The sequence below is a fragment of the Lepidothrix coronata genome, unplaced genomic scaffold (assembly GCF_001604755.1).
Source record: "Lepidothrix coronata isolate B3197 unplaced genomic scaffold, Lepidothrix_coronata-1.0 Scaffold1, whole genome shotgun sequence".
NCBI lineage: Eukaryota > Metazoa > Chordata > Aves > Passeriformes > Pipridae > Lepidothrix > Lepidothrix coronata.
Genome location: NW_016690181.1, coordinates 4,934,941 through 4,962,469, shown reverse-complemented (window position 1 = coordinate 4,962,469; position 27,529 = coordinate 4,934,941).

The following is a 27,529-nucleotide window of genomic DNA, read 5'->3' as shown; positions in this document are numbered from 1 at the left end:
ATGCAAAATTCAGAGGGGCCTCTCCAGTCACGATTACCTAGGGAATTCCCTGGTTTAACCATGAAAACATGCCAATAGTATTTGGTTTTAAAACTATACCCTACCTGATAAAACAAAGAGAAGTAACTCTACATCCTCCTGGACTGGCTTGGAAATCAATCAGATTGTGAATGCTATCAGAAGTGAACGGGCAAGCATCTCAGTCAGAGTAGGAAATGGACAGAAGTGTGTTCCCAATATATTAGAAGACAGCCTATTCCTGGCTCATCCAGCTTTCTAGTTGAACTTTGGATCCTAGTCTAACAAGCTGTGCTTTGCTATGAAAGATTAGCCTGGATGACTAATTGAATCACAGGCAGAAGCTCAGCCAAATTTTGTTTCTGAAATATTTCTGTGCCATCCTTGGGTGGTTCAATCTGTTCTGATTTGTATCTGTGCATGTACCAGACTCCGTCCTGAACAAAAAATTCCCTCTATATTAGTCTGTGCTCCATCTTGTCACTCAGCAAGGTGTTGACCTTGCAAATGTCATGGGGTGAGAATGCAGAGGGGAGCGGATGGACAGAGGATGGATGGGATTGAGCACTAGGGAGGAACATCCATGTGTAAAAAGCAATGATTCCTAGCTAAAGGCTGGCTCTTGTTTGTACTTTTTTCTACCTATGTGCCATGTGTGTGTGCAGATCTTCTGACGTCTTTTCAGCTGGCTGGTAACCTTTCCCAGCTGGTGGAAGAGGGAAGCCAAATGTGCAGACAGCCTAAGGAAAAAATGGCATCAGATGCAAGTCACTGTGCTAGAGGGAGAGTGCGGGTGCTGGAGCTCTGCTGGCATGCTGATCTGGTCGACTTGTTGTTTGTGACTTGTACAGTGATATGGAGAGTGTGCCTGTGGAACTGCTGGGCATGATATATACCTATTCAGGTGAACTTCCTGTCGAACCAGGCTGAACTGGAACTGAGCTGTATAGGGCACTTCTGAAGGTGGATTATTCAGACTGCCCTGTAATTAGAGATTTGGCCAAATCTGAGATTCTGGACTTCTGGCTCTGATACCTCTATTGAGACTATACCAAGAGTAAACTGTTGTATAAAGTGAATAAGGCTGCCTGCCTCACTGATTTCAGGAATTAAATTATGTGAGGGCATGAGAAGTAAGCCATTTATTATATACTTATCACACTTCTTACAAATCCTTGAAGTAATATATAAACAGTGAAGAGTACATAATTTCTAATTCTATACTCTGCAGAGAACATGCAGTTGGGAATTATGGTACCTGACAAAGAAAAGAGATTGGACTACACGATTTAGAAATTTGCAGCAGTAGCTTGGACAACAAAGGCAAAAGTGAAAATTAGGTACACTGGATTCCCACACAAAATACATATTGTAAGAACAAGAGGACAGTGCTCATTCCAGGTAGGTTACTGTGTGCATGTACTTAGTCATCCTGAAGCTGTCTTCCTCTTGCTTGTGTTCCTGTGCTGTTGGCCTGAATACAGGTTTATGACAGAGACAAAAAACCAGTATTTGTTATCTGATCTGATGGTTGTACCACCAGGGTTAGTGTTGTTGAACACTTTTCCCCATAATACTTAATTGATGATCACTGTAGTTCAGACTGAAAGCTTTCATATTAATCTCTATCTCATATTGATGTGTATTTTCTAAAGTTTAAGTGGCAAATATTGCAGCTGATTTTTAAGAGCAAGACTTGTTGGAAAGATCCAGGTTAGCTCCAGGAAAGATTTTCAGAAAGAGTTGCTCAAATCCGTCTGGTTTTGTGTGCTTTTTCCAGGACTGCCTATTTATGCATCATTTTGCTGTCCATTTTTCATGGTTGCCTTATAGAAGATAACAGCCTACTAAAACTGAAACCCAGTGGAATTGTTCAAAAAGGGGTCTCTTGAGACCTTCAGAGGCAAAATGTTCTGTTCTGTTCTGTTCTGGCTCTAGTGAGAATCAGTATTACTTTCTAGCAAAATATGATTTTTCTACCCTAGAAACACCTTTGTATTGTAAATCTAGCAAAACTATATTTTTCCTGAAAACCAGAGTTGCGTTAATAATAGTCTTATTGTGTAATCATAATTCACAGGAAACATTTTCTACTGCTGGTTCATACAAAAAAGCATAAAGGCAATATTCAAATAACTGAAAATCAAGGGGAGGTTCTTTAAAATACGAATGTGAGGCATTGCTAGTTTGTTCCAACAGAATTAGGGAGTTTTTAAATTTTACTTAAGTCTTTCCCAAGAAAGAAAATATGAAATGTTAGTCTAAGAATAAATAGATTTTTGAAAAAATTAGTCAAAGCAGATCTTGACACATTTCCTTTATGTACTCTGTGAAAGATACCAGTATATGCTTTAATTACAACCATCAAAGGAATTACTTCATTTGACAAGGTCAGTTAGAAATAATTTAATGACATTTTCCCCTATTAGTGTGTGGAAATAGCAGATATAACAGGACTTTTAAAGAATTCACCAGTCTCAGTCTGTTTCAGGTGATAGGTGTTAATTATAGTCCAGTCTACAAATTTATCAGCTTTAATGTATTTGATAAGCAAATCAATATAGACAGAATAAGTTAAGCAGTGAATCTTAGATACTTCAAGCTAATTTCCCTAATTTTTTTATCTGCTCTTAAGTTCATTTTTTTTTAAATCCAAAAATTCTTGTTTAGTTGTTGCCTAACCCTGTGAGCCCTACAGTTCTTTAGGAGCTTCCTCATTAAGAATGATCTCTTAAGGCAGCTAAAGAAAGCTCTGTAGGGCCTTGCAACTATGCTTCCATGCATACCAAGATTGTCCATAGTCCGAGCACCTATTTTTCTGTAAGTTTTGCTGAGATCCAAAATATGAATCAGAGGAGGAATGTATCTGGAGTGGACCCAGTGTAATAGGTGTGATTTATTCCCTCAGCCTCAGGTAGTCTAAAATTTATGACTTCAGACAGTGTCCTACCTGAAGTCCTACAAACTATTAATGGGGCTGAAGGCAGGCTTCATTCCCCCTCCTTCTCCTCCTCCTAAAGTCATGTCTTGGTGCAGAGCTTAATTTTAAGATTATGGGAAGTGGAAGGAGAGAGCAAGAGAATGTGTTCTCAGCCCAGTTTGTAGCATGCTCATTCCCCTAGATGGGTAGGACTGTTGGGTTCTCACTGCCAAACTTATTTATATATTTTATTATTAGCCAGTTAGTGCATAAATGTGCAAATAGTGCATGAGCAGTGAACCTGAACACTCACTTTCCTGGAATGTATCCCAGCTACTGTTCTCCAACATGACAAATTCCTGATATAGCAGTCCTGAATTCTGTTATACCCTGTGACAGCTTCCCATGGGAGTGCAGCAGGCGCTACCACCATGAGTAGCTATGAGTCTGCTGATCAATTATTGCTTTATGAGATAGGACATGTTGATATTAACCTTCTCAAAAGAAAAAAAATCTGCACCTGCCAACTCCTGCTGAGTGCCAGGCTATTACATGTAGTGCAGCTGCCATCTCCTTCCTTTGACAGATTTTAGAAGACAGCAAGCCATGGTTACAAAATGTAGTTCCCATGAGTCTGATCTTATCTATGTACAGCAGCTGTACTGGGAACATTTACTGTAATTAGGCAGAGAAACACCTAGTTTCCTTTTTCTTAAATGGCCATAGTTGTGTCCTAGACTGCAAGCTGATCACTTTTTTGTGTAAAATACCAGCAAGGCTAAAGCTGAGCCAGACAAAGTTGTTGCCGTTATCTGTGCTCATCATTATCCACTCCTCTTGCTCATGACAATTATTCACTCAACTTAGTTGACAAAGATCTATTTGCTTCTCAGCGTAGTTCTGTGAAAATAACTGATTAATTTATACACTTCTAATGGTAAAGGTTTACCATGGGCCCCTTTGCTTTGACATAACTCGATTAAGAAGCAATCACCCACATATATCCAAGAAGCCACAGACACCAGGGAGTTTAGGTGTCTCTAGAACTAAGTGACATCTGCTTGGAAGTTTCTGCCAGTGGATTTTTGAACATAAGCACCTGAAATCAGTAAGTGAAGTATTACAATTTAAGTATTACAATGATGGGTTTCACAGTTTTTTTAAAAGTGAAGCAAAAATACGGCTAATTACGTAAGTGTATTCCAACAGTAGGGATATGACTGGGCACCACATTTGTAGCTCACAAATGGAGACAAGGAGAATGTTGCTTTGATCTACCAATTCTAAAAGGCTGAAAGCAAAGAAACAATGTTCACTCTCCTACTGATTAACACTCCAGTAGACTAAGTTTTTGCAGTATGTGGACATTACAGGGACCACTAATGTCAGGGCTATGCAGTAAAGCAGAATTTCTACTGACTGCATTTCATTTGCATCCAATAATATTTGTTTGTCTTAATCTGACTATCTCCATTTAAATCTTTGACTATCTCCATTTAAATCTTGCCTTTAGGGAACTTTCATATTAAAGTGCTGCAACATAGAATCAGATGCTTCTTAAACTGACTTAAGCATCTCTGTGTTTTTGGCTTCAGATGGGTGTATTTCTATCTCTCCTCATAAAGTAAAAATTGAGCACAGTGTCCAATTGAAGGAAGGATATTTGCCATTTAGTTTCTTTAGGGTGATTTAACTCAGGGGGAGATATCCGATGAAAAGTGTTATCTCGCTTATATACCACAGCCTCGAAAATGAAAGGAATATGCATTTTAATGTGTCTGTTTTTTCTCTGTCTCAGCTTCTGTTTTCTTTCCTAATTTCAATAGCGTTTTCCTAAAACTTTTTATTGGCAATGTAACCTAATTACCTGTTATATTGCAAGACGTCTACACAAGGGGGGGCTGTTACACACGAACCAAGGTTCCCCGTGGAGCCTCTCCTGGACAAATCTATGAAATAAATGCCACAAATGGGCAGCAGATGTCAGCTCTCCAGCTCCGATCAAAAGAAGATCCTTAAAATTCCGTCTTGCCTCAGAGATTCCCTACAGTTTCATTAGTGCTTTCCTGAACCAATCATTTAATTTTGTTTTCCTGAATAGCATCAGGAATAAAATTCATAATGGTGAGATAGCAGCCACGGGTGTTATTTGTTTATACACAAGGAGCAGCTGTTCTAGGAGAAAGCTATTAGCAATAGAAATATGCACAATGTGCAGAGGGAAAAAACCCACAGGAATAAAGGCAGAGTAGCAGGAGAGGCATGAAACAGGGCACAAAATTTGGAGTAATAAATTTGGGTCTTATGCCATAGATCATTAGCTGACTGATCCAAATCACTCTTTTTGCTTAGTTTCTATAGAGAGAATAGTGATATTTGCTTTGTTTTGTAGAGCTTTTAATAATCCACTTGTAAATGCTTGTCTTTTTTTTTTTTTAATGGAAACATGCATTCTGATGCATCAGAAACACATTTTAAAGAACCAGGAATACACAGAAAACAGGAACACATTTTATCATGTGCAGATCGAAGCAGCTGTCTTCCCCTTCTCTTTCTCCCTTCACACACCCTCCTGTTCCTCAAAAAGGAAAAAAGTCACAAGACACATGATCCTCAATCCAGGCTTGTCTCAGTAATCATCAAAAGGTTCTGTAGCTCCAGGAACTTCACCTTTCCTAGGAAAAAGAGTCTGGAACTAACAGTTTCCCCATCATATAATAAAAAAATTCCTTAAGGAAAATAATGGGATTGCAATTGGGAGAAGCATTTGAAGATATGATGATCAAAATAGTCACATTTTAGTGAGAGAGAGAGAGAGAATTTGTGCTTTGATCATTAGGCAGAGTTAGATTAGGGAGCCTTGTAACTGACACATATTTTGGTTGCCTGTAATATTAATCTGGAACTCTGATGTCAAGCATCTGTTGTACCACAAAAGTGCTGTTCGAGAAAGCAATGACACTGAACAATCACCTCTAGTCAGTGGTTACCACATTGGCCTTAACATCTCAGCAAAAACAAGTGTTTTGATTCTCTATCCTCAATCCTCTGAGGACCACTTTTAAAATAACTTCTATAAGAACATATGAAGACTGAATGGCACAGCCAGGAACAGAGTTTTGAAATCTTGGTTTGCAGTCTTTTGGTGGAACCATCGCATCCTGTACATATATAATCCATCTACAGAAATCTCCTGATGAGCCGATGAAGTTAAGAGAACTGGATACAGGCTTATTTCTATGGGGGATTATATTGTTTATGTATATGAGTGTTGAATAATGGAGAAACGTTACTTTATATAATTGTTTGAGGAACTAAAGAAATCCCCTGAAATTTGTGCTTTTTCTGTCTAAATCCAAACTGAATAGAGTTTAGAAAATTGTAATTATGTCCCCTTTCAGTCACTGCCTTAATCCTCCCTTTAAGAAGTGAGTAATTACAATGTCAGTGGAATCCTGTGGCACTAATACATAGAGTTCATGTTAGCCAAATAGTACGGCTAACACTGTCACTGGCTACCCATAAAAGACTTTGTGTGTATTAATTGGCTGCTTGTACAAAACAATATGCAGTTTTTCACAAGCAAAGCTATGAAATTTCTACAGTTATCAACAGAGGGAAGAAGTGTGGATTTAAGAAAACCTAACCCCCCTCTCTCTCTTCTCTCAACTTTGAAAAAAATCCCCTAACCAATCCACAAAACAGGGAATACCCTATGGAATTAATTTGAATTAAGAACTACAATGTGTCCTCATTTTAATCCAGGCAATCAAGTTAAAATCAAATTAACAAAGAGAAAAAATTAGAGCCCAAATGTTCTTTGAGTATTTTTTTAATTAACTCTGTTTTCATTATTTTTTTGCAGCTGCTTCTATACCTTCTGGTTCTGAGTAGAACTGGAGGCAAAGGACTGAAAAAAAATCAGTTGTTCTTATGTAAGACACAACAGACTTGCACATTTATCCCTGCTAGAACTTACAGTTTCTAATACATATTCTGAGGAGGGTGAGGGGAAAGGGGAGACAGGAAAGAAAGGTTGAATATTTCTTTAAAATTTGACTTGCTTTTCAGAGATCAACACTTTATAACTCAGTCATAAGTCTGAGCAGAAACTTCATGTAAAAGGCTATTTTTTCCAGTATTTCTTTTTTTTTCATTTTTAAGTGGATTCTAACCACACTGTATCTATTCAGCGTGAGAAATACAGGACAAGTTTGAACTCTTAGTTGGCAATAGCACTGGGATGTCAGATATTCTTATATCCTTTGGGAATTTTTTGTCTATGAGGCTGCCTAGAAAGAGTATGCCATCGAGATTTTTTTTCAGAGATTCCCATCATTCTGAAGAACTGTAGAGAATCCAATATTTTATTTTATGCTTTGAGTGAATATTAGAGAGAACTACATCTAGTTAAATCAGTTTACCATTTCTCATTTTAATTACTAGTTTAAATAATTCTCATTATTTCTAGTATAAACTTCTGTATTTCCATGTTTGCAGAAATTCCAAATTCTTCTAGACAAGGTCTTGAGTAGCCTGCTCTAGTATACCCTGCTTTGTGTAGTAGGACAGAGTAGACAAGTTCCATAGCTATTTACTAATGTTCATTACTCCATGGTTCAGACTGAAGCTCTTTTTAGATGCTATTCTTGACGTTAGCCTGGAAGTCTGCTTATGGGCAGAATATACAGTAAGTGCTAATGATGTTATGTACTCAAAATGAATTCTACCATTTTCCTTAACTTGGGCAGGTTCACCACAAGACAATGGGACAGTTTTCCCATAAAAGCAAGAGGAATTTTGGAAGAATTTAGCTTAGAACTTGTTTGTGTTAAATGGCTGCAGAACTATTCTGTTCTAGCATGCTGTGCTCAAAGCCCACTCCATCCTGCCCTGGTCCAGTCATGCAGTGTTTGTAAAGGCTCTATTTCTTAATCACCTATAGTGCTTTTGAAACTTGGAGTCTTCCCAGTAGTGTGTAGGGGGAGTCTCAACATGTCAAGAATACGTCAAGGAATTATTGGCCAAATGTCCTGGCTAACGATGCTCTATGCTTTGTGGATGTGGCCAGCACTGGCTTATGTGATCTCAATGTGGTCACACTTAAAAGCAAGCTAACAGACCCATGTAGATGTGACCTAGAAATGTTCATTCTCCTGCAGACAAGAGATAAACCCAGTAGATCTCACATTCTGTTCCAGTAAAATTGAAGTATGATAGGGGATACACAAATGCTTAGCTTTATGTATAGTTAGCAGTCCTACTGATTGCAACAAGACTAGTAAAGGTAGGCAGATTTAAACTGAAGTAGAATTCGTGACAAAGTAAGACATTAGATGTTATGCTTTCTTGATGAATAATCCATTTACCTGACAGTCTTTGGAACAATAAATTGAAAACAATTCCCCTTGATGATACTACCTTACTATGGTATACTTGTCTTCACAGTTTTTCTAAGAGATTGCCTTCATTGTTCCTTTGTTAAAGGCAAAAAAAATTTAGGCATGGAAATTGTCTTGCTCATGATAGAAAATAAATGAGAAAATTTTGTCTTCTAATTTACTTATAAAAATACTGTAGGTCTCAGGCTACAGTTAAAATCTACCAGTGAAGCAATGATCAATATTTATTAACTAGAGGGATTAATAAAAGTGTAGCTGATCTTCCTCATTTGGAGGTTATTTGGAGAGCTCTTATCTATCTTCCTTACCCTGGCTGTTCTCCCACTGTGTCAAACCTCAGCACTTGAACATATAGACTTTTAATATGACAAAATGTTTATTAATTCATTTTTAGGCTAACAAATTATTTATCCTTCCTGTTATTTCTTCCCCTTGGTGTTGGTGGTAATGGTGGCCCCACTGCTGTCACACACTACATCATATTGAAGTGACTTTTGACACCCATAATTTGTTTTCTGTGTTGGTTATGCTTTAAGGAACATTTGCCCCATGATTGCTGGGTAACTCAATTACAGATGGATCTAAATAGACTTCTCTTATGGTAAGAAAGTGGGTCATGATAATGAAGTCTATTCAACTCTTAAAAAGGGGCAAATAGACCCTGCTCTACAAGTGTACTGTGTACTTAGAGTGAGCAGTCTCATGTCAGCCCCGTTGACTGCCTAACTCGGGACTAGAACCCTGTCTTAGCAATTTTATTACTGGAAAGACAAGAAAATAAATGGTAACATGGTGACTAAAAACTGACATACCCAGCCATCCTGTCTGAAAAAATATTACATTTGATAGTGAAATAAAGGACAGCTTTTGCTGGAAGGAAGCATTTTACTGAAGAAGTAAGGAGGCTGGGAGGCGCTCCTTTCTTCCCCTATTCCTTTTAAGAATTTTAAAATTAACAAAGAGCAGTTTGGAAAAGAACAGTATTTCTCCTAGAAAAATGCTCTGGATAGGCCCCATGCAGCCCTTCTGCAGTCTTGAACTGGTCCCACTTTGACTCTTGCACCTCATTTATTTGTTTCCATTTTTCTTTCTGCTTAATTCAACTTCTTTAATTTTAAAACATAGATAAGTGTAGCTTTGGTTCTAATACCTCTCTAACCTCAGAGGTTTTTTATAGCTCTTTTATTTGTCTTTACCTCTCTATATTTTCTTTCCAGCTGACTGACTGAGAAACACAATTCCTTCATGTTTCCTCTATGAAGAACTGCAGACCTACTACCTCTTGCATTGTATCTTCTGCATTTAGGAAAAGGGATGAATAATATTATTCTGCTTTGTAATACATATATTCACCTAAGAATGAGGAGAGAGAAGACAGTCTTTGAAGTTCATCCCAGGAGCAGAGAGTTTGTAAGAATGTTTGTAAGGATATTTTTTATTAGTTATAATAGTCAAGTCACATTCATTCCTTTTAACTGCAAGTAGGATATACTTTTATTAGGAATTTGGACTATCTTTTCAGTGTATCAAGAAGAAAGAAACCCTTTCCCCCCATTATTCCAAGTATCCCACTGCCCTTATTTTCTTTTCAATAATCATGGAACAGTCGGAGAACAAATGCATTTAAAAAAAAAAAAAAGAAAGAAAGAAAAAAAAAGGCAATTTCCTGTTCCAGCGTGGGGTGTAAATGCAATTTCACTGTCTGGTTTCTTGATTGTAGTAACCTCCTGAGGCTAAATTGAAGAACATCTTGCTGGGGAACTAGGATTGAAGAGAAAATCCCCTTCTCTTGCAGATACAGAACTCTTTCTTAGGTTGCATTCAACAGAGAAAAACTTGTTATAAGGCCAGACATCAGTGGTTAGACTGTAGGAGAACAAATATTTGGCAAATGTTTTTCTTATTGCAAACTCAAGATTTATCAAAATCTATTGTGTTGTTTGTCCTCTTTCACATGCAATTCTAGGACATCAGTCAGTTTATTAGCAAAAACAGCGGACACGAGATTTGTGCAGTTAATGTGACTGCTCTTCTGTCTGCACCTGACGATGTTAAGATAAGGTCCATGGTGACTTAGTGCTTAGTCAGCAGAAGGTTCTTAGAACTTTTAACATAGCACCAAACTCTCTCATTGGATGTGCCAGGCAGAAATTTAACAGTTTGGTGCTTCTGTTGAGTGTGTGGGTCATTTGTGTTGAAGGTATTTATGCTGTAAATGTTGATCCAGCATCAAGAAGGTTTAACAGAAGTATCTTCTCTCAAAAGACAAATTGCCAACATAGATCAATTAGTGCTTTTCCTAGCTAAATTAGCAAACTGTGCTGATTTGGTATGGGCTTCACATATTGCTTCTCTGTGGGGAATATCTGTGATTCCTCAGAATCAGGGGTGTACTGAATGGCTATCAAGAAGCTGTGCTCTTGTTCACTGAGGCTTAAAAATTTAGGGAAAACACTGTTAGGTAACTCCAGGCTGGCGCCTATTCTGTCATATAACGGATGGCAAACCCTGGGACCTGTGGGTAAAACTTTTTCAAAAGTGCTGGGAAAATGTGATTCATTTTTCACAGTGACAGTGTCAGCCAAATGCAATGCAATTTTGTGTTTAAATTAAGCTCAAGTAATTAGATTAAACACATTCATAAAAAAAAAATTATGATGTGGCAACATGTCACACTACAGTTTAACTAGTACACTTTACATTGTGTGTTCAACTGTCATACTACAACACTGAGTTGACCATGTTGAAACTCATATTCTCATTTTAATTTTCACAATTCTGACACTCAGAAGAATGTACCTTTAGATAGGCTTTCATATTCTTAGCTGTACACTCTCTTGTATGGCTTTCTGTCATTTCTTGTCACTTTTAAGTCTCAGATTTCTCTTTTTGACTTGGATTTCAAATTAGTTATCTGATATTTTTCCTATTACCAGTGCTGTCTTAAATACTGGATGTCAGCGGTCTTTGCACATATGAATTCATCATACAACCTGCTCAAGAGAACAGAGTACCATGTTAGATTTCATCTTTACAGAAGGCTTCTTTCAATTCCGTCTATGATCTCTATCATTCAGTGAACTCCCAGATTATGCCAGCTTCTAGCATTTTTAGCTTCAGGATTGTGGTGGGGGGAAAACAGTTTTCCCCCTGCAGTTGTAAAATGGTAAAACCCCAGGGGGTGGTGACCCTGGAAGTTTTGAAGTTTTGTCCAATGGGCGCTTCTGTGAAATGTAAACATACCACAAGAAAATGGAAGAGAAGCGTAGTTGCAGTTTGGTGATAGAAGTGGTAGTCATGTTCTAAGCCCACGAGGAAGGGGCTTGGAGCCCCTTGGGGCCTCTGGGGCCCCCCAGCCCCTGGCTGGGGGGTGCTGCGGGGACTTGGAACAGCGTGAGGCTGGACTAAGTGCCTGCAGTTGAAAGCTAAAAAAGTTTTCTCCACCATGAGTGAGCAGAGACAGAGCAGTGGCAGACGCAGCGTCCAGAGGCTATGGCAAAAAGCCAACAGATAAGACCAAGCAGCAACAAAGGCATGCAGCACCGCAGAGAGAACTCCTGGAAGGAGAGAGAGGATGAGAACGAGAGCCAGGAGCAGAGGGAGCAGAGTTGAGCTCTACACAGAGTTTTGGGGGTAAGAACTGAGGGGGTAAGAACTGAACCAGACCTCCCAAAACCCCTTTGAGACCCCTCTTAAGTTGGGGTGGTGGACTCCTACTGGATGGAAGTCCTAAAATGCAACATGCAGCACCGGACAGAGAGGAGCTGAGAAGCTCAAAAGCGTCCTGAAGCTGGACCACGACAGAGAAGGAATTCGGGGGGGGTTGACCTTGGTCCCCTTCGCTGCTGCTGACAAGCCTAGCAGCCTGAGGCAGAGCACAGGAGCTCTGCAAAGGGGCTTGAATCCCCTGATGATAAGGACTGTTGCGAAGACCCCTGAGCTTCATGATATGACGTGGTGATAGCGCCCCTTTGTCCTGGGAAACACAGCCCACGGAAAACCCCTCGCTTGGAGACGATGGGGCCGAGGGGGCTTGGATACCCCCCTCGTGAGTGCTGGCAAAAATCCAGCTATCAGCTGCTGCATGAGAAGAGGATAGATGACGGCTGCCCTAGAGAAACTGCTGCTCTCTGAGACTGGAAAGGATCTTTCCTTCTTCCCTCCTGGACTTTTATTTGGAGGGGAGAAGAGATCTGGTCCATTGTAAATACTGATTTGTCATGGTAGAGATAGTTGAGATCGTGTGTATAATGTATTATAATATTTTTGTGTACAGTCATTGTAATATATTCCCTTTCCCCACTTTAAGTTTCGTGTGGTTGTCTGGAAAAAACACATCTTATACTAAGTTGAGATGTGGGAGGGGGCTTTGACTAGAGAATTAGATTTTTGAGGCTCTCAAACCATGACAAGGATATAGAGAATTAGTCATTTAATAGTCACCAGAAGACTTAACGTCACTACCCCTTTCCTAAATACATTAACTAGTTCATTACTTGTGTTAAGATTTAATCCAGGATTGGTCTTTATAGAGTTGCTGCAGATGACTTCACAGCACTCTTTTCTTTCCTTGTCCCCTTCTAGTGCCTACCTCCTCTCTGATGGTTCATGCTTGTCTAACCCAGCTGTTCTTCAGCCATGCACCACATGACATTTCTTCCCTCTTTTTACAGCTCTCCACTTTTAACTCTTTCCCTTATTTCAAATTTTAATCTCAAAACAGAGTTTTATTTCTTTCACTTTTTTGTTATTGAGCTCCATTAATGGATATCTTTATGTGACTTGCTGATTTTTTTATATCACTGATTTCCATAATTCAATTCAATTGCATTTCATTTCTTTTAACTATCTGAACACTTTATAGTAACCATTCTATTTGGAGCTCTTAGAGTATTATTGTTTGATAACACTGTATGTCTTACTACCAATTCATAAAAACATGCTTTCTGTCTTTTTCCTTCTCTTTCATTTTTGCAGAGCAAAGTGAATCTGCTTTAAGAGCATTTAGACTAAATTATCACAATGTCTCTTTAAACTGATAGCTTTCTCTTGGAATAAATCTTCATCTGTTCTGACTGTCCATTGTCACAGAGCTCTGAGGTTTTAGACAGAAGGGGAGAACTACTGCAGTGGTCTATGGTTTTGATCTCCCACTGCAAGGCCCTTATTTTATAACTGGCTGACTTGTCTATTCTATTGCTCCGTATAACTTTTTTTATTTGTCATGTCTAGTGCTGGAAGCCACCATCTCCAAGTAATTAACCACTATTCACAAAGACCATTTTACTTTTTGTTACTTATTGTTCCCTTATGCAGAGCATAACATGAACATGTGTTCATGTTCTTTTTGAGAGAAGATTAACAAAAGTTCCCCCCCAAAAACACCCAGAAAAACTTTCAGCTATTTGCACATCATTACACTCATGTGAACCAAGACTGGATGTGAACCAGGCTTCCCGTAGTAAAGGTCAAACAAGTTTTTTTCTGACAACCAGCATGTATCTTCCTCCAAATTATTACTCTCAATAGGTACTTTAGGTTTCAGCAACTGGTAGTCCATGGCATCTCGTGATCATCTGAGTGATTGCTTTTGTAGTCTATCTGTGAAAATACGAGTCAAACTTTGTCTTCACATTTGAGCAAACTGTTTCTGGTGAAAATTAGAGAAGTGGAAAAGAAGGGATAAAGAAAGCCATCACTATTTAGCAGATCTATAATTGTCAGCAGACAGAAATATTGGTTGACTGTAGCCATAAACAACTCCAAGCATCCTTCATCTCTCCCACTTTAAGTGTTGCAAATTGTCTCAAAGACACTGAAATCCTAAATAATTTTTCTCACAGTTGGAAAATAAAAAAATAGACATTGATAATGATCAGTATTTATGTACATGCTTGAGGTATAGGGAATGTAGAGCCTGCAGGGAACTCAGGCAGTCTTCCACTTCAGAGTTAGTGCAACCTACTCTTTGGTCACTACTTTGCACCTCTGTCTCCCACGTAATCACAGCTTAGTGTTGCAGTCGCTGTTGTGAATTAGTCAGCCTTGTTCAAGGCTGGGAACCAGAGGTAAGTGTGAAATAGCAAAACTGTGGTGTGGACAAGGAATCACAGAATCACAGCATCATAGAATACTGGGTTGGAAGGGACCTCAAGGATCTTCTGGACCAACCTCTCTTGGCAAAAGCACAATCTAGATAAGATAGCCCAGAACCCTGTGCCTCCGAATGTTGACACTGTCCAATGTTGAGGAATTCACAATTTCCCTGGGGAGATTATTCCCATAACTGATTGTTGTCATAGTGAAAATTTTTTCTCCTGTGTCTAGGAGTAATTTTTACCCATTATTCCTTATCTTTTCCATGCAACTCCTTGTAAAAATGGAGTCTCTATTCTTTTTGTATCCACCCTTTAAATATTGGAACATGGTGATAAGAGATCCCTTAAGTCTTATTTTCTCAAGGCTGAACAAGCCTATTCCTCCCAGCCTTTCCTCACATGACAGGTTTCCCAGTCCTTTGATCATCTTTGTGGCCCTTCTCTGGACCCTCTCTAGCCTGTCCACAACTTTTTTTGTATAGTGGGGACCAAAACCGAACACAGTATCCCAGTGTGGCCTGACAAGCACTGAGTAAAATGGGGTAATGACTGCTTTATCTCTGCTGGTAATGCAGCCCAATATCCCATTGGTTTCTCTGCTGTAGCATCACACTCTTCACCTATGTAGAGCTTGTTGTCCATAACTCCCAAGTCCCTTTCTACATAGCTTCTACTCAGCCAGGTAGATCTCAGCCTGTGCTGTACTCCTGGGTTATGTTTTCCCAGGTACACAACCTTACACTTGTTTTTGTTGAACTTTGTAAGTTCTTGTTAGCCCATTCTTCCAGCCTATCCAGGTCTTTCTGCAGCAGGGCTCTCTCAGTCAAAGTGTCTACTTCTCCACTCAGTTTGAGATAATCACCAAACTTCATCAGGGCACATTTGATCCCATCATCCAGATCACTTATGAAGATATTATACAGCATTGAGCCCAGTATCGATCCTTGGGGATCCCACTTGTGACAGGATTCCAGTTTAAAAAGTTGCTGTTTACCGTCACCCTCTAGGTTCCACCTGTCAGTCCATTCCCCATCCACTGCACAGACCACTTGTCTAGACTGCAAAGCATCTGCTTCTCTAGGAGGAGCCAGTGTGAAACTGTATTGGAAAACCTGGAGAAATCCAGGCAGACAATATCCACCACTTACCCCACATCATCTGACATCTTAATATGTCTGAAAAAGTACCGAAAAGAATGTACTTTCAAACAAAGCTTTAAGACTTGAACGGTTACCCGTTAGATCAAGGACTAAGTCTCAAGTTCAAGTCAAAATTTACATGTACAGCCTTAGAGCTCAACAGTTACTGAAAAATATTCCTTGTATTTTCTTTCATTCCTGAGGTCTAGCTGAACCTGTGCTTGTTGACCTTCAAGGGACACACCAATATCTTTTTTACTCAGGCCTTGCCTGAGGGGTGATGCAATGACAGACTGAATTGTCATTCTGGGAATTTGGTTGGCATTGTGTCAGTTTTGCTTCACATCAATTTAGATAACTGTAGCTTATCATGTGTCTCTAGAATGGCATAGGTATACGATATATATTAAATGAAAACTATATATGTAAATATATCCTAGTAACTGGCAGCAAAATCATGTAAATGTCAACTGAAAAGCTCTTTCATATCATTAAAGATGAATGTGTGCATACTGGGATTTTTAACCCTCTACCCGAGAGTCATATTTTCACATGGTTATATCATACAATACTCCTATAATGAGTAGAGGTTGCAGAATAGGGATTTAAGGCTTTGTACCCAAAATAGTTGGTAACCCAATTTCTGTTAATTTTATTATTTTTGTCTGATAACCATACTTGTAGTATTAAATATTTTGACAAGATGCAATACTTACCAGGCAACTATGGACTCAGACATTGGATTTATCAATAGAAAGTTTTACCAATTTCTAGAAGAAAGTTTGGGAAAAGTAAGTTATTATGCAAAGTTCAATAATTCAAAAGTATCTTCCTTTCAGAGGTGCTAGTGGGTCCATACTTCTGGTAAAGATGTAAAATTTGGAAGTAGGGTAGCCTTTATAACAGGATATATCTGCTGTGAAATTTGTATTCAAAAGAGCCCAAACTTGGTCAAATTAAAGAATATATACTTCTAAGAGTTTTACAGCCATGATCTTCAGCATGCTTAATCCTTTTATAGCTCTTACTGATGTCCAAACCACATGTTTATTGCTGAACAGAAGGAATATGTATGACTCATTCTCTGACATCTCTGTTACAGCACTGGAATGTGCATGTAGAGCTACACAGTCACCTTCTGCTTAGATTGAAGTACAGGGAAGCACAGAAAATGAGGAAGAAATAGGCTAGGATTTTTTTTTCTTTGTGGGGAAAAGAACCTGTAAAACTAAAGGAAGGGGAGTGAAGATATTAGAAGCTGAAAGATGAAATTGGTACAAGTGGAAGTGTGTGCCTGGCTGGGAGAGGGAAACTGTGACAGCATCCTTGAGAGAAATGGAAAAAATGATGCTAATATCCCTGTTACAATGGGGAAGAGGTTGAAGGTCTCTTCAGTTAATCAGCACTGACAAGGCAAAAAAAAATTGAGAGACAAACCTGAATGGAGTAACATGAAAAAACTGATATGATGAGGAGAGAAAGTAGGAGCCTGTGATTGGTAAGAAACCATCTGGTAGAAGGAAACAAAAAGCTGAGAGAGGGAATCCTAGTCTGACTGTAGCAGGGCACTGACCACAAGCATAAAGAGTTGTTTGGTGGCATATTGCTGTTTCAGTTTATTAAAAAAACAAACAAGCCAAAATCAAAGCAACAGGGAGTGTCCTGTAATGAATCTGTGAATGCCCTGGCAGGAAGCAATTTGCAGGCCTGCAAAGAGGATAGGAAGCTGCTGGTATTTCTTATTCCACAAGCTCAAATGCTTGAGGTATGCATGATGACTGTGCCAAGTCCAATGCCAGGGTTGTCAGCTGCTTTTACAGGCAGCATTTTCTGTTTTTCAGCTTGCTTTAAAAATGCAAGATATTAAAGATACTCTAGAGCCAAAGAAGGTTTTTTTATAATTAAATTTTGTTTATAATTAAACAATTTTCCACTTATGAAATGTATACTATGTTACTGCTTCAACTTGATTACTGAACTTCCTTACCATAAGATCTCCATATCTTTTAGTCCACTGGATGAATCATGCTCACTTGCTGAAAAAATACTCAATGTTTGTTTTTACTGTTTTATTTAGTATGCACTACAGGCCTCATAAAGGAGCATGATATTCAGCCCCAAGCTATGAAAAGTTAATAGTTTTTTTCCCCTCCCTTTGTAAGCATTACAAACATGTCTAAATGCATCATAAATGATAATGCATTTAGTATCATAATGGGAAGAGTTTCCCTTATTACTTCCAATTGACTGATGGAGAGCCTATTCACAGAGACTGAGGTGAACAGTGCCACATACTTGTAGTTTTACACTATCATGCATCTGTGGTATAGTTTTTAAGAGCTCTCTGCATTATACAGTCTATTATATGTTCAAAGCACAATTCAATTCCAACTGCAAATGCTCAACAGTTGCACTGAGCAGACCTGGAATAACAACACAAGCACTCTAAAAGTGAGGGAAACAACATGTAGTAAGTGCTCAGGTGTGAAAGGTTCAGTTTGAGTGACTTGTCTGANGACCTGGAATAACAACACAAGCACTCTAAAAGTGAGGGAAACAACATGTAGTAAGTGCTCAGGTGTGAAAGGTTCAGTTTGAGTGACTTGTCGGGAAGAGTCTGATTTCATAGGGAGCTGTTTGGTTGGCCTAAACTTGAAACTGCTCTTTCTCCTTCTGCAATCTCATAATTTTTTTAATTCGACTTCTTCTTTTCCATGTTTTTTCCTTCCTGTGCTCCTCCTCTCCGTTAAACATTCCTACTTGTCCACAAGGTGCCTTCCTTTCAGGACTCATCACATTTAGAAAAATGTTACTTTCACTGTGTTTGAGACTCTGAGTAAATAAAGAAAACTATTGCTAAGATTTGTTAATGTCAGTGACAGTGCAAGATACTAAAATTTTTAAGATTAAACAGAAATACTGAATTAATAATCTTGGGGAAATAAAGCTGCAAGAAATTTTAAATATAAGTAAGTGGAAAGTATTGCTAATAATCCCAAGTTTTGAATTCTGAAGTAAAAGGAAACAGCATTACAAGAGAGACACCTAAAATAAGCATTGTCAATTACGTCAATGGCTTGTCAGTTCAACTGTCATAAACTTTTAGGAAATGCCATAAGAGAGGTTTATTTTTATGCCTCCAGAGAACACCAAGAGTAAAAATCTGTAAATGTTTCCTGTTACATCCTAGCAAAAATGCATAATATATTGTTGATGTATATGTAAAACTACTAACTTACTGAAGGAAATCTTGACTATCTAATCAAAGAATCGTTAGTTCATTATTACAGGAGAAGAGAAGACTAGATGGGTGGAATAATACAGTTACAATTGTTATATGCACACTTCTTACTTTCTACTCCTTTCTCCCGCTGTTATGTTCACCCTTCTGCTCTTTTGAGTTCCAACATCAGTGGTTTCATTTCGGTGTGTAAGGACAAGGCCATAGTGAGTCACCACAATGTGGAGTCCTTTACTGAACACAAATGGTGTTCACGTTTATGTTTTCTTCTTCCACTCCCCAGGATCTGCTAGGGGTCATATTTGTTTCTTAGCACACTTTTATGTTTTTGCTCACTCTTCATTGTTCTGCAGCTTCACAATACATCTGAATTTACTATATACGACACTTTATGTGGTTTAGATACAATTTCTTCTCTCTGTTATTTCTAGCACCAGTTTTGTCCATTTCTAGATCTGCATTCCTTTAACTTCTTAAAGCATTGGTGAGTTGTTTACAGCCATGTGGTCTCCAGTGCCAAGTCTGTTGCTCTTACAACAAAATCAAGTAAAGCAAAGCCAGAGGAAGGTCAGAAAGAGTTCAGACAAAGTCAGTTTAGCAAACTGTAGCCCTTAGACCTTCCAAACTTACAAAGCTTGTGGTCTATCAAAGCCTGTTAGCTATGATATAACTATGTCATAATGCTGGGCTACAAAGTAACACTAGATTGCTGAGATTGATGTTACTGGACGGTACTGGTGAGGTAATTAGCCCTGACCAAAGGGGTAGCTAATCTGTACATGACTAATGCTACTGTGGAGGGCTGAGATTAATCAGTAGCAGTTGGTTTTTACAGGTAAAACATCTGTGATATAGATTTCACATCCTAAATTTATGAAGTTCTCAAAAAGTAAAAGGTGTTACACTACATTCCAGAGTAAGGATTGCCATTATGAATCAGGCCTGTCATCCATGCCTTGGCTTATAGCCAGCATCAGATGCTTTGGAGAGCAGTACAAGAAACCCAAAGGTAGGCAATTATGGAACAACTTGTCCACATGGAAGGCTTCTTCCTAATTTTCAACAGTTAAAGATTTGCTTGTTTACTGATGCATGAAGGCTTATAAAACTTTAAAGTTTGGGTTTTTTTACTCTCCAATATGATTGCTAATGTTGTAATTTTTCACATAATGTGAAGACCAACTTAGAGTCCTAAGCTTTTGGCATGAGTGATTTCTTGTATGGTACTAAGTATCATAGTTTAGCAAAGTAGTGTGATAAAAACTAAACTATTTTATTGTTTGTTTTATCTGGCACTTACTACATTTCAATTTCACTGAATGTACCACTGCTTTTCTTTAATTAGAAGAGTAACTTTTTGTAGTCCTTGATCACCCACAGATATCTTTGAAAAATAGGTAGGGAAATTTAGGCTTTCTATTTAAGCATCAGAGTTTTCCCCAGTAGAAAATTTCTGGTTTCTCAATACTTTTGAAATACTTTCTACTTACTAAGGTGCATGAAGATAAAGAAGTACTGATTTTTAAAAAATCTTGATGAAGACATAGGGATTCCCATTTACACAGTTGATTTCACTGACTTTCAGTATTCTCTGTCTGATGTATCAATCCCCTAATTGGCCAGTTCAGTAGAAGTAGTGCTTTCCTCCAAGGTCAGTTCACCAAACAAGCTGGGAGTTTATCTATGTCTACTAGAGTGTCCATGTTAATGCTTCTGTGCTGTAGATTTTTTTACTTGCTCCTATCATATGAAAGTATAATGAAATAGCAGCAACCAGTCTATGCAGGCATATTGCTAATATTAAAAGATTAAACATTTCAAGTCAAAATTTCTTCCCTTTTCTTTTCCTGTGATTTATTGTCTGTCATGTCCATTTTTGAAAGAAAACTGATCTCTAAGATTTTTGTCCATTGCTGAAACCCATTTCAACAAAACACAGTGATTTTGTATCAGCAGTATAGAGTCCATATGCTATGACAGTCTTCTTTTGAAGTCATCTGCTTGGATGCATGGTGTTTTCTGATGGGTGTGGTAAACTGAGGCAAGGAGTAACTGTGACTTGCTAAAATTCATTTAAAGAAACAGGGACAATATTGATTGTGGAACTTCTTCACTGACCTGTAATTCACATTCTAGACTTCTTTTTCTGCTCTCAGTAGTATAAAATAGCATTTCCTACAGTGTTTTGAATCATCCCTTTGCCTAAAGATTTATTTTAAATGCTATTTTAATGTTTATTTTGAAAGCTTTTCATGTGGATTTTTTTGAACAATATACTTTTTTTTATTCTAGTCCGTTTCTCTAGCAGCTGGTTTAGCATAGTTTCATTCTCCTTAAAGAATGAATTATTTGTTAACTTACACAATTTTGACAGTGTTGAAGGGTACTGAGAGGACAGAGGAGAAGCACAACATATTAGGTTGACCCATATTTTTGCTAGAGTGGTTATATTCTCTTTAATGTCTTTAGAAAGCATTTTTAACCAGTCTTATTTAAAGTGTATCCATGCACAGAATCTACTGTGTGAAGTTTTGATGCAGCATTACATAGGTTGTTTCAAATCCGTTTTCTTGAAATTTGACTTGAATTCTCTGGTTTGTTTGGATCCTACTGCTTACGGTTGTCTTTAAAAATTGTGCTAAATAATTGCATCCAACTGAAGAGAAGAAGGCTCCAAGGAGACTTTATTGTGGCCTTTCAATACAAAAAGGGGTCTCATAAGGAAGACATACACTTTTTACCAAGGCTTGTAGTGACAGGACAAAAGGCAAGAGGCAGATTTAGAGTGGACATAAGGAAGAATTTTTTTATTGTGAGGGTAGTGAGGCACTGGAACAAGTTGTCCAGAGAAGTTGTGGCTGTCCCATCTCTGGAAGTGTTTGAGGCTGGGTTGAATGCAGCTTTGAGCAACCTGATCTAGGGGAAAGTGTCCCTGTGCCTGGCAGCGGGGTTGGAACAAAGTGATCTTTAAAGATACTGTGCTGGTTTCAGCTGGTTTCCAACCCAAACCGGTTTTGTAAGTCTACATTTTCATTTATTGTCCATATTTTCACATTTTGTCTTGTTACAAAGGAGCTATTAGTTATTTTGGATAAGCCAAAGGAGACAAACTACAGTAGGTAAATTAGTGAACCTGACCTATCAGTCTAAAACTGGAGCATTGGGAGGGTTGGGAAGATCACTTTTAAGTTTGTCACTTTCACTTTAAAAGGGCATAAAGAATTAGGTCTTTTGCCTGCAGAAATCTATGCAGCAGACCATTTGGGGCCTGGTGCTGACTAACACTTTTTTCCCCAGAACACTTGGTCTTGGTGGAAGGGGAAGGCTGAGAAGAAAGAGTAATAGGGAAAAGGCAACGGTAAAAGCATAAAAAAAGTATCTGTTTAATTTTGCTGGAATGGGGTCTTGCCATTAAGTTTAGAATGTTTCCTACAGTGTAAAAGACCTTTTCTGCCACAATAGCCCCTAAAGACTCCATTCTTTGTTCTTGGGGAAATTTAAATATACTTGCCCTGCTTTGAGCAGAAATTTGTACCAGATGGCCTCCAGAGATTTCCTCGAAGCTGAATTGTTCCCTAACATGGGACGGTATTCAGCAGTCATTGGTCACTGGCATACCTTCTGCAACAAAATGTATGAAGTGAAATCAAAGGAGTAAAAAGTCTCTTTCTATTCTCAGCAAATCCCATGTTAGGTGCTATACTAGGACAGTGTATTTCTCAAAAATCACTAGCAACTAGTAACCTCACTAGGATTTGTGACATAACAAAATTACAGTGTCATGTAAAGATGGAAAGAAAAGTGGAGTGCTGCTGCTGTAGATGTCATTGTCAACGGGAAAAAATGGATCATGTACAACTTCTCTGTTCTTTATAGTATGCAGCCTTTTCTCCACTGAATGGATTTTGGAATCTAAAAGCTGGTCGCAAGCTGTTTAATTTTCTGAGCTTAATGGGTCCTACAGAGACAAATGGATTCAAATAGTTCAGCAAACCTTAAAAGAAAGCAGACTGAAAAAAGAGTTTTATATGAAGAGACACCTCTGTTTAAAAAGACAAGCAACCCTCTCTAAAAATTGCCTTAAAAGAAAGACTTTTGAAACCTATGCCTTATGCATAAGACCCCATAATTAAAACCCTGAATTTTGTATTTAAGGTTTGGAAGATTCTGATAACAAGGGAGTAGTAAAGGTGTCATTAAAAAAATTATTTTCTCTTTGGCTGAAATCAGTTTTGCGTCACTACAGGTCTAAATTATTTTCATGAATTCGTGGTATCATCAAACTGTGGATGGTTGAGAAAGCTGAGGAAAACTTATTGCTTTAATGATAACCTTGAGTAGACTGTATGAGTGAAAGTACGTGAGAAGGTTATTTACATGTGACTTCAAGCCTTTTTTTGGAGGGTTGAGTTATATCAATTTGTTAGGAATTATTACTCCCATCTTGCAGTTTTGTTATAGATAAGTTTGTGCTAAATACCCATTCTGCTCAGTGCTTTATTGTAAGTGTACTGGTGTTGAGCTAAGGGATACTAATGGATCAGAATTTTGAGTGCTTCACTGCCTGGCAATACATCTGACACTAAGCCAGATTTTTGCCTGCAACTATCAGTCGGCCCATATTTGCCCCAATGAGACAGATTTCTTGTCAGATCCATGACTTAGATGTTGGGTCATCACCACATAAATCACCTGGGTAAAATAGATCAAGACAGAATCAAAATTCATTGTGCCCATTAAAGACAGATGTTGTCTCATAAAATACATAACATGTCAAAGCTGACATAATGTTCACTGAGAAAGTATAGCCCATCTATTTACTAAATGGAATAAATGAAAAGAGGGAGAAGAGAATTAAACAGGCATCTCTGCTATCTTTAGCACAGGAAAGGAGAATTCAATTTTAGACAGTAGGTATAGAACTCCCCTGCACTTTCCTGGTGATTCATTGCTCTCTTACAAATTTCCGACAGCTGACAACATCACCATGGTACAACAACTTCTGCATCATCCAGTCATGGCTCTTGAGCTATGAGTTCAGCTCCAGCTACTGAGCGTTTCACAGACACCATCTAACTGCCCTAACTAACCTACTACTAGCAGGATTGAGTAATTAACATAATAGGTATTTATAGAATAATGTATGCATTTACACACACATTTGCTCAGTCATCACTTCTCTGGAGGCACTTAAACTCTCCATTACTATAATCACTCCAAATGAAATTTGTGTCATTTGAAAGAGGTGGTTGGGGGTGGAGTGGAACACTGGGAAGCCTCAAATTCCCTCCTAGGAGACTCCCAACAAAATGGACCATGGCACAGTCAGCATTGTGGCTCCCAGTGAGCAGCCCTTGGGCCTCCCTGATGTTCTGGCAGCATTTTGTCACCTTTTGTCCATCCTGAAACCTTCTATCCTCAAGGTAGGACCCAACCCTTACCGCTATGGCCTGGGGGCAAGAGTGGACATGACCCATGGCAATTGTTCCTATCTCTCTTTCCAGACTCAGGCAACCTATGCCAGCTGTCCATGCAGGAGCAGCCATTCCCTGCAGCTGGACACTCCAGGCAGGGGTGGCACCCCATGCGCTGGCAGCAGATGTGGCACCTCAGGCATCCCTAAGTCTTAGTGTTCATAACTGCCCCTTGAAAAAGCTTTCCAGGATTTGTTTTTTGTTTGGGTTATAAAATCAACTGAGATTAACGAAGTCCTAATTTTATCTGGTGATTTTGACTATCAAAAGCATGTTAGTAAATTTTAATAAACGGCTTCAACTCCAGCTAAGCAGAGATTTTATGTTATATAGCTGAGGATCTGGTATATAACTTCATGCAGATTTCCTTCTTACAATATATTTCAAAGCATGTAGTAAGAGTTGAAGTAATTATTTGATACTTTGCTTTTAATAATGTGTGCCTTTTCTCCCAGTCATGGCTGCTCATCAGCTGTCCCTGATCTCACTAAAATTTTTGTTTTCTAATATTGTGTCCAGCAATCTGCACAGTTTTTGCTTCTGACAAATACCTTCAGGGTCCTTGTTTCAGCTGCTGATGACATACAACAGATCACTTAAGTGACCTGGAATGTTGTTTCTGTCCTTTCTAAAGAAAAATGCCTTATTAAAAATCTGAACCTTTATAAACAGGAAAAGGGAGAGGATTAAAATAAGTGAAAAATATAATGAATTCCCATGTTTCTGAATGGGTAAATCCCTTGCTCTTCTTGCAAACAGACATTCACCAAAGAATCATATGAATAATAAACGTTTGCCCTCACATTTTGGAGCATAAGGAAGCCATAGCTGTGCTCTGACATGTTAAAGGTAGAACCCGACACAACCTAGTTTTGTTCCCCCTCTGTGATTCAGAGCAGAGATATTCTGCAGTCCAAATTGCAAACCTGGCGCTGTGGCAACAAGTAATCATGGAACGATTACCAGGGTATAGGAAACAATTACTGCATAGGCTATAGATGTAATGTTGGAAACACTTGAGTTTGTGCATGGAAAACACTTGAAAAAATGACATATATGAAGGTATCCGTAAAAGACAGTGGAAAAGAATTGTAGAAGGATTTTGGGGGAGAATAAGATTCATCTATAAAAGTTAATGTTATTGTGGTTGCTCATGCAGAGTAACAATTTTTATGGAGTTCTGTGTTAAAGGATAAAAGGATATTGCATCTTTGCCGGCCTGTTCTGTATGTATATTACTTGAGGCTGAAGTAGGTACCATGCCTGATCACTAACGGAAGGACAACATGTACTGATTAAAAAAAAGTCCAGTTCATGTGTCCAGAGTGGGAGGACAATAGTGAATAATTCTTTCCTGTTTAAGGATATTTTTGGTTTATGAACCTAAGGACTCCTTAAAGACTCTGATCTGTTTCTGGGAGCCAGTGCTGCTTATACCATACAAGCCTGCAGGATTTTATGCAGGAAGACACAGCTGGTAAAGGAGGCACAAAATGCTATCCTTCTACTGTCCCAGTAAGGTCAACAAAAGTGAATGTCAAATAGCTCAGATGATTACTTATCCTGGGGAGCCATTACAGGCAGTAGCCAGGATTAGACTTTCAGCTGAGACACTGCTCCTGAGAACTGCAAAATGAGGGATTATTTAGGTGAAAAGATAATGACTGAAAAAGCATTGTGAAACCTCAGAGTGGGAGGAAAAAGGCCAAGGCTAGAGACAGAACAGAATAGATTAAAGGAGAATTGTTGAGATAAAAATGACAGTGTAAAAAATATATACCTGTGTCACTAAAAACATATGGGATTATTAAAATGGAAGGCCTTTCAGAAATCTAATTTATCCTTCCACTCTCTGGTTTTCAGATAACACTGTTCTCTATTTCCTTTTGAGAACGGCAGACTATGTTTTTAATAACTGTTTAAATTTAAACTTTCTAATTTAAATGAAAAAAACCCTTTTGGTTTGTGATGCTTTAAGGCATCTCATGATTGAGCTTCAAGTAATGATTGGAGCCTATATTGCATGCCTCCAAATATAGGTCTTGTTATAAACTAGGTACACAAGCTGATTTGAACAGCCAACATTTCCAGGTCTCTTTGCACTGTGAATGGAAAATGAGTTGGTGATCAACCTATAAGGTTATTTAAGAAAGGAATTTTTAGAGTTATTTTTGTAATATTAAAAAACCTATAAAAAGGAAGGAAAAGGGGAAGGGAAGGGAAAGGGAGGGAAAGGGAAAGGGAAAGGGAAAGGGAAAGGGAAAGGGAAAGGGAAAGGGAAAGGGAATCCCCAAGTAAAATAAACTCCCTTACAGAATATGTGAAAAATAATTACTTACTCTAGCTAGCATTGATAAAAGAGTAAAGCCAACATAAATTAAGCAGTAAATAAAATATTCACCTTATCAAAATGTATGTTAGTAGCCTGTTTCTCCTGCATTTGTGACTATTCAAAAACAAATACCCTTAATGCATCAATTTTTGATGCCAATTTGTTGCATCACACTTCCAAATTCATGTCAGTATTATAAGTTCCAGGTTCTGAGGTGCCCAGGGCAAACCCATTTCCAATTCTCTGGAAATTACAGTTCTGGGTCTCCTCTACCCAATATTTCTGAAGTGACCTCTATCATTGAGTAGCAGAGTAGGAAAGACCTTGCATTGGTACAATATCCAGTCACTTTGTGCTGCACTCAGGAATTCTCACCTTCATTCTCATCTGCTCTGCACTAGTGGCTAAGGAGATCTGAACTACCTCAGATTGATTATCACTCATTTTGGGTGAATACTTTACAAGGTCATCCTGATCCTGCAGGAGGGGGTAAAGAATGAAGAAAAAATACATGATCATGATGAACACTGAAAAAGCTGCACTTTCCTTTTATTTTCCATGTCACAACAGATGGTCATGAATGTTCATTCTTGCAGAATCAGTTTTCATGAATATTCCATATGGCTACATTGAACAATTACTGTTTACCTGTATTTATGCTCACTACTGAGAATCAGAACCGAATTACAGTGACATCCAGGAGTGAATTGCACAAGAGGCCAACATTTAGGAAATAAAAAGCATTCATTGTTCTGTGAAATACTTACTGGGTATCAGCATGAAGATTCATGGAAAAAATCACTTTAGCCTTGGATATGGTTTGTGGAGGACAATGCAACAGATTCCACAACAAAATAGGATTTTGTGAGCCATGAGGAATCTTTATAAGCCATAAAGGAGACAGC